General features: G+C 54.9%; 1 long non-coding RNA gene across 1 annotated transcript in view; it reads left to right on the top strand.

Annotated features, from left to right (window-relative positions):
* The first annotated feature begins 2,149 nt into the window (after positions 1-2,149).
* LOC311203852 overlaps positions 2,150-12,310 on the top strand; it is a 58,898-nt gene continuing 48,737 nt past the window's right edge. The window contains exons 1-2 of the long non-coding RNA XR_014617986.1: positions 2,150-2,226; positions 3,320-3,459. This is a non-coding gene — a long non-coding RNA (uncharacterized lncRNA). The remainder of the gene's footprint in view (positions 2,227-3,319; positions 3,460-12,310) is intronic.

Raw genomic sequence — 12,310 nt, 5'->3', positions numbered from 1 at the left:
GCCCAGCTGTGCTGGCTGGTGTGAGCTCTGCTCCTGCCTCTCCTCTTGCTAACTGCCAGCCTGGGTTGGTGTGGGTTTGGGGGGTTGTTTTTCTTGTGTTGAGCCCCGTGTCTGAGCACACTGTGGCCCGTGGCAGGACCTGCCAGCGTTCTTTACTTCATCTTTCCTTTTTTCTTCTTTGAAAAGATGGCACAACCCCTGCCAGGGTGTGGGTGAATGTGCTGAGGGGGTGTGGTTAATGCACTGAAGGTGCAGGTAATGCACCAAGGGTGTCTGGTTAATGCACTGAGGGTGTGTGTGATGGTGCCTGGTGAATGCACTGAGGGGGTGCAGGGAACACACCATGGGTGCTTGGTGAATGCACTGAGGGGGTGCAGGGAACGCCCACAGGGTGCCTGGTTAAGGCTGTGAGGGTGCGGGCAATGCCCTCGGGGGGCCTGGTTGAGGCTCTCAGGGTGCGGGCAATGCCCTCGGGGTGCCTGGTTAAGGCTGTGAGGGTGCGGGCAATGCCCTCGGGGTGCCTGGTTAAGGCTCTCAGGGTGCGGGCAATGCCCTTGAGGTGCCTGGTTAAGGCTCTCAGGGTGCGGGCAATGCCCTCGGGGTGCCTGGTTAAGGCTCAGAGGGTGCGGGCAGTGCCCTCAGGGTGCCTGGTTAAGGCTGTGAGGGTGCGGGCAATGCCCTCGGGGTGCCTGGTTGAGGCTCTCAGGGTGCGGGCAATGCCCTGGGGGTGCCTGGTTAAGGCTGTGAGGGTGCGGGCAATGCCCTGGGGGTGCCTGGTTGAGGCTCTCAGGGTGCGGGCAATGCCCTGGGGGTGCCTGGTTAAGGCTCAGAGGGTGCGGGCAATGCCCTGGGGGTGCCTGGTTGAGGCTGTGAGGGTGCGGGCAATGCCCTGGGGGTGCCTGGTTAAGGCTCTCAGGGTGCAGGCAATGCCCTCGGGGGGCCTGGTTAAGGCTCTCAGGGTGCGGGCAATGCCCTTGAGGTGCCTGGTTAAGGCTCTCAGGGTGCCTGTTGGCGCTCCGCGGGCGCGAGCTGTGCCCTTCCCGCCCTTTTCGCGGCGCGTGCGGGAGCCGTTACGGGCGGTGCCGGCCGGGGTCGCGCGGGCGCACGCGGAGGCCTGGCCTGGCCTCGCCGCGCGGGGCTGAGGCGCCAGGCGCACGCGGCCGGCCGGTCGCGCGGCGCTGCCGCTCGGCGCCAGCAGGTGCCGCTGCCGGCCCGGCGGAGCGCGTGCCGCGGGGTAACGGTCGCTGAGGCGAAGCGACGGACTGAGGAGGGACGGGACGCGCCGGGGCTTCCCCGGGGGCTGCTCCGGGGCCCGGCGGCCACCCAGAGCTGCCCGCCCCGCTTGCTCGCCGCGTCCTCCACCTGCTGTGCGTGAGGCGAAGCTCCAGGCGTTCCCGTCGGAGCGGGGCTGCGTGAGGCGCGGTGCGACGGGAGGGGGGGACGGGCCGCGCTCGGCCGGCCGCACGCGGCGCCTCCGCTCGCAGGGGTTCGCGTGAGTTCTGGCACAGGAGGGCGACGAGCGCCTGGTGTGGGCACCGCGAGTTGAACCGCCAAGGTGCCCCAGCCTCGAGATCTGCCCGCGGCTCCGGGCTGGGCAGCGCTTGCCCATCAGCACCCCGATGCCTCAGCCTTCGGCCGGGGCCCTGTGCGTCGCTGAGGTCGAGGTGATTAACATCAGTCCAATTAATTACCTTACCTGGGGATGTATAGCTGAGTCCCACCTGCTCTGCAACCTTGCAGGGGAGACAGCGGCTGCGCAACTTGCTTCGGGTTGTGTCTCACTCTGGTTTGTGTCTCTCTGGTGTTGGCTGTGAAAGCTTTCGCAGCCAAAAGAATAAGCCCCAAAGCCATCCCATAAACGGGGTGCGATGCTGCTGGAGCTGTTGGGAGCTGCTGGGAAGCAAAGCTGGGAAATGAGTGCTCGGCCTGGCTCCTCACGCTGTGCCGCTGGCCCAAGCCCAGTGCCGATAATCGGCGTGCCAGTGTGGACAGACAGGTGGTTACCTCACTGGTCACTTTACTGGAAACATGGGTCTTGTACCCATTGCCAGGATCTGTAATTGGGGCTTGCCAGGCTAAAGTGATTTTTCCTTCCTAGAACCCCTTCTGTTGTTAATTTTCAGAGCGTTGCAGGACAGGAAAGGCCTGAGAACAAAGCACCCTGAACTCGGCGGTGGAGGGGTTTGGCTGTATTTCACCATTGGGATCTGCCAGAAGCAAGTACAGGTAAGGAACTCACCCTGCAGTTCAGCAGGTGCCTCCCACCACTGTTTTGCAGCCTTCTGTTCGAGCAGAGGTGTGGGTGGAAGCCCGGAGCCGCTGCTGCTGTCACCCAGTGGGTATGGCCCTTCTCAGGGACAGTGGGGTTATTGAAGAAGGCTCCACTGTTGTTTCCTTGGGATGTGATTCACTGCGTCCTGGGTGAGAGTAGAACCAGTTCTCGGAGAGCAGGAATGGCAGGGGCTGCTTCTGACAACTCCAAATGCCAGCCTCTCCCATTCAGCACTTGTGCCTCCTGGAGTTACCGGAGGTTGGAGTCAGGGCTGGTGTTCCTGTGCTGCATCCCATGTGAAGAAGCCTCTCGTTGGAAACAGCATGGAGGTAGAATCAAAGCGCTTGTAAACGTGTGCCGGGCTTCAGCCACTGACAGGAGCACGATGGATGGTGCCCACAGACACCCAGCTGATGGCATTGCTGGCGTCCTTCTGCACCTGTGAAACATGAGGCTGCAGTTTGAGAATTCCCAGTGTTCATGGTGTGCAGAAGGAGCTGACGCTGCTGTTCACACAGGGAAAAGATGTGGATTTGGAGCGGGAGGTAGCAGAGGTGACCTCTCCAGGGCCTGCCCTCTGCACCGGGGTGTGAACAGGGGAGGTGCAGGTACCTCTGTGGGAGTCCCAGTGCTGCAGCACCGTGAGACCAGAGCTGCTCTCAGGGAGTGGGAACAGCCCTGGCTCTGTTACTGCTGGGTTTCCTTCCAGCCATGCTGGAGCTGCTAGCCTTTATCCCGGAAATTTCCTCTCTGCTGGGAGACATGACAAGGAGAGGAAATGATGTGTGTCTGGTTCAGTGGTTAACCCATCTGGTTTTGTACACCTGTGTTGCTTTGAATTCCTTTGCATGAGGTAATGGGACTACACGTCTCTCTTAGCTGCCCTGACAGATCCCATTGGGTTGGTATCTAGTTAGGATCTGTAGGACCCCTGGTGAGAGGGCTGGGAGGAATAACCCCTTTCGTCCCCTTTCTGCATACGTAGCCCTGGAGAGCAGCTCTCCCTGCTGATCCCCTCCAGCCTGACTGTTGTCTTTTGTTTCGCAGGCCGTGTCTCCGGGTTGAACAGACCCCCGCAGGACTGACGGCTCAATCCCGGCGTGCTCCTCCGAATGGCAACTGCCTGCGCTGCTGGCTGCTCCTGCTCACCACCCCCGTGCTCCACAGGTCTGTGGCTCTGGTGGGAGGTAAGTAACTCGCCTCGTGCCTGGTCCCGATGGCAGGGTGGGGAGGGTCATCCCAGGCTCACAGCGACACCTGCCCGGCTCCAGTGCTGAGTGCTGGTGTGTCCCAGGCTGTCGGAGGGGTGCTGCTGGGCTGGGAGGAGGGAAGGTTGCTCCTTGCCTTGGCCAAGCAGGGAAACCCTTGTTGCATCGCAGTGCTGCTCCCAGCACTCAGCATCCGACTTAGAGGCGCTCCCTGGAAAACAACAGTTTGATGGACACCAGGTACTGTTTAAAAACCACACGCCCTGCTGTGTTCGGTCCTGTCACATACGGCAAAGTAAGTGTCTGTTTCTAAACATTTTCTCTTCAGTCTGTGAGCTGATGTGAGAGGGGACTTGATGTGGGATTTTAAGGGCTGCCAGGTACCAGCCTGTGTGCAGCAGTGAGAAGCTGATGCCTTCCTTGCATGCTTCCTGCAATGTGGCTCTGCTGCTGCGAGGGCGAGGTTGGAAAATCGGGGGGACCAAGGCTGTTGTGATGCCCCTGTGGACCCGTCATCCTTCTGCCTCCAGTCAGGGCACTCCAAATGCCATCTCCACAGCTCCTGTCCTGGTTCCCTCTGAACCACTGTCACAGGTGCTTCAGCAAAGTACATCTTTTGTTAGGAAAGGCGTCCCAAAAGATTGATTCTATGGATCTCTGCCCTGCTCCCCACAAGCTGTTGGCATCCTCCACCTATCCCTCCGATACCACATGCTGCCCAGGCAGCTTCAGTATGGGGCTGTCAGCCCTAAACTAGCAGAAGAGGAGCAGTCTTGCCTTCCTGTCAGGGCTGTGGGAACAGGGGCTTGTCCTGTTGGCTCTGGGCTGGAGGTGTGCGTTCGAGGGCAGGTAAAGTCATCCTGATAGCTCCTGCGTTCAGCTGGAAAGAAGGTGGTTTGTGAGTGGGCATTGGCTGTAGCACCTTCATTGCTGAATGGATGGGCTTCTGGCTGGGTGTAGGCAGGTCTGCAGTGAGTTGTCTGGCTTCTGTGTGTCTTCTCTTTTTCTCACCCTTTCCTCTAAACAATGTGTCCTTGGTTCAGGAAGCATCACGCGAAGGTGGTGGTAAAGCAGCTTGCCATAGGATGGAAGGTATTGCTCGCCTACCTGAGCTGTTCTGCAGCCCCTCCTTAGCCTGGTTCTGGGTGTCTTGCTGTATTGGAAAGCCTCCTTTCTTGAGGGAATCCGAAAGGATCCATCAGGGTCCCTAAGCAGAGCAGAAGAGAGCCCTGGCCACCTCTGAGACACAGTTGTGGCTCCTGCTCTGCTTCCCTCACCATTGGGCAGAGGTCTGGTGGGGTTGATCTTCAGGTAGATGTTGGATGCGCTGCTGGGGTGGGAGGTCTGGAAGGGATGGGGCAATACATGGATCATCTCTTTGTTTCGTGACAGTCCAGCCCTCCCAGCAGAGTAGGCTGCCTGCCAGGTTTTGGCAGCAGGAGCGTGGATTCCCTCAGCAGAGGAGAGAGTCGTGGTCTTGGCTTGCTCTGCTAAGTGTTACCATATTTCTTCCAACTTCCATTTCCTCTGGGCTGAGTTTCAGCTCAGCTTTCTTCCTCCAGATGCTCGTATCTCACAGACATCTCGTTCCCTGTGACGAAGCTCGTTGAACCAGATGAGAAGACTGTGTGTATTCAAACACCCATGTCAACTCAGTGGCACTGGAGACTTAGTCCCAGATCTTGAGAAAGAGGAGGAGCAGGGGATTGCAGTGCTTCACACGTCTCTGGACAGTAAAAATCACCTTCTGTTCCCTGCAGTCTGTCAAAAGGGAAGTGAACCCATTGTGTGCCATCCCCTTCTGTCTCGTGTGGGAATAAGTGATGTGTGTGGTGTGGAAAAGCCCGGGTCAGGTCCTGTTTAGCTTCAAAAACTGCCTGTGCTCAGCTGTGAGTCGCTCCCGGGCTTCAGCAGCCGAGTGGCAAGTGGCCTGGATGATGCCAGTACCTGGGAATAATATCCTAAAACATTACTCCCGGCCCTGAAACGTGCCTGTCCTGGTGAGATGCTCACTTCAGCTCTGGTAGATGCTGAAACACCCAAGTTACTGGCTTACCTGCGTGGTGTGAGTTTCCCAAGTAGCCAGTGAGAAGGGGAGCTCGGGGCTCCCTCCCTGTGTTCCTCCAACTCCCTGCTGTTGCCTGGGTTTGAAATGCACACGGCAAGCGGCGGGAGCTGCGCCGGCTCCCAGGCGCTGGCCGTGCAAACGGCTAATGTTTGCTATGCTGGCCGTTAATTTCATAAAATTAATCTAACACATCTTGAGGGAAATTAGTGCGTGCAGATGCTATCATTTATCACAATTATTTTAAAAGCTCTAATCTAGCACTTCATTGAATTCTTCACATCCACTTGCGTGTCGCTGCTGCAGGGGTGTCTCTGCCTGTGGAAACGGGGCATCCTTTCACCCCCCCACGGCTCTGAGGAGAGGGGCAGCCGGGCTGGGGGGTGTGGGGGTCCTAGGGCTCAGCCCCTGCCACCCCAGGGAGGGGGAGTATCGCCTGCCCCACGACAGCAGGAGAGACCTGGGTCCTTGTGTCCATGCGGTCCCTCTCTTTATAAGGTGATGTCCCTTGCTGTGCTGGGGTGAGTTCTGCGCAGCCATGAGCCACAGATATCCTGAGAGCCTGGGCAGGGAACAGGCTCCTGGCCCCACTCTGCATTTCTAGGGTTCTGTGATGCTGGTGGCCCTAATTGGAAGTCTGTGGATTGAGCCAGTAATTACCTGGTACATAAGAGGCCTCTGTTTGAGGCTATAACTACATCGGGATACGATAGTCCTGTATTCCCTGGAGTGAAATGAAGGTGTAATTTCCTGTGTCATCCTTTGGATGCTCAATCAATATCACACCTAAGTAAGAAATGATGGGATGATGGAGTGGAATTCTGCTTCCTGTGCAGGAGGCAGCTGTGGAAGAAAAGGTCTCAATCAAACAGCTTGTGGGTTTTTCAAAGGCACAAAGCACCTGAGAGTTCCTCATGTTAGTGGAGATATTCCCCTGGATAAAGAACTCCTGATAATGAGCTGCTGGGCTGAATGGTTAAAACAATTATCGCTGGGAAATTCCCAGAGCTTTTATTTCCCAGGAGTCAGAGCAGTTGAAGCTGGCAGAATAGAAATCTTTTGAAAAGTTTTTCCTTGGAAAGTGGACTTCTGATGGAAGTGGAATCTTTTGTGGGAGCATTGCACTTGTCATACAATATTCAGGGAAGGAGTTTTGAAAGGATTCACAAACCAAACAGAAAATCCCCCCTCCAATTGGTTGTAGGATTGTATTTCCCTGTCTAAAATCATGTATAAGGGTTAAAGTGCTGCATTTCCCTCCGGGCACTGCTGGTACTGTCAAACTGAAATCTTTGGGAGCTTCCACCACATGTGTGTTTGTAGGGTTTGGATTTTCCCCATTCCATGCAAAGCCAGATTTTGCCATGGAGAAATTCCTCTATAAAGGCAAACCTGTTCCTTTTCTGGGTGCCCTTAATGAGCACAGCTTCACGTTGCCTGCCCTTCATCCGCACATTGAACGTGAGTCTTGGCTCGATGCTTTGAGGGTGGGCACAGAGGGGATAACCTTGCGGAAGGGGTACGTGCTTACTGTGCCCCATGCCACAAGGAAACATCATCTGCCTTGCTACCATGGGTTTTAATTATAAGAATAATAGAGGAAAAAAGAGGAGAGACTTTAAAAACACCTGATGATTTGGCTTTAGGTTTCTGTCTGTGGGGGAATGGACAGTTTCTTTTGGCAGTGGGGCGAACAAGTAGACTCTAGAAGCAGTAGCGCACAAATGTACCCGAACCCCATGCTTCTGGGCTGTGGAATTGCAGAACAAGATGTAACGTTCCTCAGAAACGCAGGCTTTTGCCTAAACGACATGCTTTGTGGGAGTAATTAATTTGGATTTAATTATTATCGAACTTGTGAAGAAATGTTCTGAAGGAGTTGTCTCGCGCATGAGCCTTTCAGCTCTCTTCTTCCAGATAAAATTCTTCCCTTCCTATGATACCGCCGACAGGAGACTCCTTAGCAAAAGTCACTGCTTACAATTCCTGCCTTTAAGGCTATCTCCTAATTACGTATTTAACTAAGCAACACTCCAGAACTTCCAGATGCAACAGATACTGGGTTTGCGAATGATTTCCCTATATACGTCTTAATTTTCTAGCAGCAGCTGTAATTTATGGGATTCCACGTGGAATAGCAGGGCTAATGATGAGCAAATGCGTTCTGAAAGTTGTACTGGATGCAGACAAATCTGGTGTATGGTGGAAGGGATGAAAGCAGATGACTTCGGAGCGTCAAAACTCCCACCTCTTGTCTGTAAATGCTGCTAATTCCTACATTAGCAAAGTGGAGCTCTGGCATTGTGCAGAGCCCTCTTTTGCTGGTGGATTCCTCACTAGGGAACCCCCAGAGCATCAGAACGACTGGTCGTGGCCCTGTCTGTGCCATGTTGGCTCATAGATGAGGAGTTGTGCGTGAGGGTATCGCTCTCCTCCTGGGCTGTGCTTTGGTTTTGAGCAGGAACTCTTCAGGAGTTTCACCTCTGAAACCCCCAGCCCCGTGGTGTCCCAGCTGCCCCCCTCGGAGCAGATACTGCCGTGGTGTGTTCAGGCAGCGCTCGGGCTGAGTGCAGGCTCCTGGCATGCAGTCCTGGCCTGCGCTGTGAACGAGGCAGGGTTTTGTTTCCCTAAATAGCTGACCGCTGGAGGAATTGGGGTCTGAGCGAGCGGGAGCCGTGGTGGTTTAACTCCCGTCAAGCAGTCATGTGTAACTAATACTGTGTTATTAACACGGGGGGGAACGTGCAGCTCCTCAGCCTCCTGACGAAAAAAAGACAATACAAATTGCTCAGTGACTTTTTCTAACCTTTGCAACATGTATTTTACTCCCCAAGACCACTGCCTTTCCTCCCCGCCGCCTCAGGCAGCGGAGCAGAGAGATTATAAGCGTGCCATTCACCGGGGCAACGCCGCCGCCGCCTCTCTTCTCCAGGGAACTCTGAGGAAACGTTCATTTATTCCTTCCCACCTTTTTAATCTTCTCCTCTTTCGCTTTGCGGGGTTTGTGGCTTTGTAAGGCCCAAGTCCTGCCTGGTGATGTAGGTGCCAAGGTAAGCACAGGCATGGGATGATTGCCTGATCATGGATCAGATCCCCAAAGCACAGACAGGCCTCCTGTCCTCCAAAAAGTCAAGTTTCAATTGCCAAACACACGCCAAATCAACCCAATGTGTGACTGGTTGTCCAACCTGGCTCTCCTCCCTGTCTGGGCTGCTAGTTCTTAAGAGCAGTTTACGTGTAGGTAGAAAGTTGGTGGTTACAGATGTCTCAGGGCTGTTGCTTCTGCCAGACAAGGTGAATAAACAGAAGTCCTGCCAATGGACAAAGAGTCTTTGTTGTTGTGTGCGGCAATGCCCTGTGCCCACCCAGCCCTACCTGGGGCAGCTTCTCTCATGTGTTGCCAGCAACAGCCTGAAAGACAGCGAGGAGCAAGTGAGCTCTGGGACTGTGTTGAGGGGTATTGCTTGTGTCAGGGCCAAGGAGGGGTGTGAAGGTGGACAGAAGATGTGTGGAGGTGGATTGGGACAGTCTGTGTGCTTCTTCCCATGGCAGCTGCAGCAGGCTGGGACCTTGGTCGTGGTGTTTCTGAGCTCGGTGCTGTTTTGGTGTCTAACTCTTCCTCTGTGGCAATGCTTTTATTTTTTATTCTGGAACTATTCTTTCTCAAGTCCCTCTTCTGTGAGTTATGCCCGTGTTTTGGCTCTGTCGTACGTGCTGCGCCCAGGTATGGGGGTCACCTGAAAATGGATTAGATCAAAGAGTTACTTGATTTTTCTGTGTCCCTTTGACAACTCCTCCTGGCTCTGGTTTTCAGGGGTGGGAAAAGCCAGCTCTAGCTCTGGAGAGCTGGAAGAGTGAGACATCTCCAGCGTACTCCAGGATGGGAAGAAATTGAGATGTCATTTTAAAGCCATGCATCATTCCTGGAAAATAAGCTTGCATGTTTTACATAAGAATTGGGTAATTACTTTCTACCTCTGCACAGGGCCAGTTCCTCTGCATCTCATAATACACCGAGTTCTTAATAGACATCTTCAGGACTCTGTTATCTTTGGCAGCATCCTGGCAGCTTGGCACTCAGCACAAGCTGTAACAATGACATCAGCTCCCTTTCCCCCCACCTTAAACACCATGTTACTGAGAATACATGGAAGTCTGGCAGGAGTTGGTGGTTTTCCCCAGGGATGCCTCTTCCACCCGCTGCCCTGCGTGGGCTTTGTGGGGAAAATCCTTCCCTGGGCAGTTTATTCCACTGGCTTGGGCCCCCTGATCAGCAGCAGTGAAGGCTCTGGCTGTACCGTGACAGTTGTTGGTCAGCTGGTGGTGATGTATGTGTCAAGGTCAACATGGGCATGGGATGATTGTCCAATCACAGATCAGATCCCCAAAGCACAGACAGGCCTTGTGGCCTCCAAAAAGTCAAGTTTAAATTGCCAAACACATGCTGAATCAATGCAATGTGTGACTGGTTGTCCAACCCAGCTCTCCTCCCTGGTTGGGCTCCTAGTTCTTAAGAGTGGTTTGCATATAGGTGGAAAGTTGATGGTTACAAAGGTCTCTGAGTTGCTTCTGCCAGAAAAGGTGAATAAATGGAAGTCCCACAGATGGACAACAAGTGTTTGTCCTTGTGTGCAGTGATGTCCCATATCCACCCAGCCCTGTTGGATTTCCATGGCTGGAATGTTCACAGTGGTGGCTTTTGCTCGGTCTTTTGGTTGGGGCTGGTTTTGGTTGTTGAGATCTGGTGATGTCCTGGAACTGCTGATGTTTGTCCAAGCTGTCCCAGGCGCTGTGACCGCAGGGAGAGCAGCTAGGTGACCTGGACACTACTTTGAGTAGTTTGAGCCTGAAAGCTGGGTCCTGCTGGCTCCGAGAAGCAATGGACAAGCCCCACGACGCTGTGTGGAGCTGAGAGCTGGGTTACACGTTTTTGGGTGGAATCCCACCCGTTCATGGTTGGGTGACAGTAAGGCTTTTACACACTTAAAAGGAAGCTCCAATAGGAATAAATACCTTTTTCCTACTGAAGTAGGAAATGTGGACTGATTGATCAGCCACACCTCAGCTTCTGTATCCATTAACTCCGTGGTGTTTTCCGGAGCATTACAGGTGAAGGAGTGTTTGACTAATTATCGTGGCATTAATTGAATTACTTCCCAATCCAAGTAAAGCGATGGGGCAGGGTTTAATTTGAAGTACTTTTAGGTGTATTTTAGGTGGCTGGATCCCAGACCTGTGGCAGTGGAGCTGTGATCTCTCCCTAGGGTTGGAATCCTCATGCTTTCCTGAGCCATCATGACCCTGATACATTCCTGCTGCTGGTACCTCTGGGATCCCCGGGGATTCCAGGTCTGCAGACCCACGGGGACCCCAAGGCCATGGCATGACCGCACAGGGACCGATGCTCGTGGGGGGGACACTGCTCTGTTGCTAGTGCTGGAGTTGAAGGAGTAGAAGATGGCAAACTGCAAGGGACTTCAAATCAGTCTGTGCAAGGGGACTGGGGGAATGCAGCCACCACAGTGCCCTTCGGCACGGGATATTGGGAAAAGCCAATTTGCTGAGTGCTTGATGGAGTGGGAGAGGCTGGAGCCACCCTGTGCCACCTCCCCGCTGCGCCGGGGATCGGTGATGGAGCACAGGGGCTCGCAGGGGGCTCTCTGGTGCTTAGCCCCGCTCCCCAGTACCAGCGAGGGCGGTGGGGTGTGACAGCATCTCGTGGGCGAGCTGCCCAAACCGACCGGGGGCCGGGTGCCGGGCTGTCATCTCCATCACCGGGAAATTGGTCTTTTGGTGTAATTTTCCTCCAGTAATTAGTCTCTCTGTGATTTTTAGACTTTGTGTCATGTTGTGAATGCAACATGTTCGACAGCATACCTGCCGGGGAAAATAGCGTCTGTGCTGGGGAAGGAAATATCATTTTTCATGAAAGACAGCAGAAAAATGGAACGGGAAACTTGTGAGCAGTTGGGGGCACCATGACTTTCAGTGCCGGGGAGGACTCGGAGCCGGTCGCCGTGTGTCAAACTGCACTGTCCCCCCTTTTCCTCCGGCGCTGGGGCTTTAGCACCCAGCCCTGGGTGCAGGCAGGAGAGCGGGAGGTTTCACTGCATCACCCACCTGTAGCTGCACTGGCCAGGGGTGGGAGCTGGGAACCAGGGGTAGAAGACTGCCCCAAACGGGGCTCAGAGTTGCGAGGGGGGTACATACCCACGGGTTGGGTGTTCATAAGGCTTCCAGAAAACAGCCATTTGGGTGGTGGGGCCGGGCAGGACAGCATCTGCTAGGACAGACCCTGCTCTTTGCTCCAGAGGAGATATCTGAGTGGGGCTGCTCCAGAGCAGCGTCTGGGGCAGCAGGGCTGGAAGAGCCACGCTGGGATCATGCCGCAGCCGGGTGGGCATGGAGCCCCTTCCTGGCGGCTGCCCGCAGCACGGCTGGAAGTCAGCTCGGAGTGCTGCATCCATCACGCCCAAATTGTTCAGCGACCTCCAGGACAGCGTGAGCAGCAAGCAGCATCTGTTCCTCCCCGCCGGAGCTGCCGTGATGGACTGCCAAGGACAGAGCTCCCTCCTAACTCCTCACTGTCTGGAAGCCAAGGTGAGATGGAGTCGACGTGGAGAAGGGAGCCGGGCAGTGGGTGCGAACCCCACTTCATCCCACTCCAAATTTGTCAGAGCAGTGAGAAACCGTTCATTCCCCCGCAGAGCGGCTTGACACAGGGCAGGAGAGGAGTGATGCTGCAGGGCTCGGTGTGGGGACCTG

The sequence above is a fragment of the Gallinula chloropus genome (genome assembly GCF_964237585.1).
Source record: "Gallinula chloropus genome assembly, chromosome: Z".
Taxonomy (NCBI): domain Eukaryota; kingdom Metazoa; phylum Chordata; class Aves; order Gruiformes; family Rallidae; genus Gallinula; species Gallinula chloropus.
This window is presented reverse-complemented; position numbering and strand designations above follow the sequence as displayed.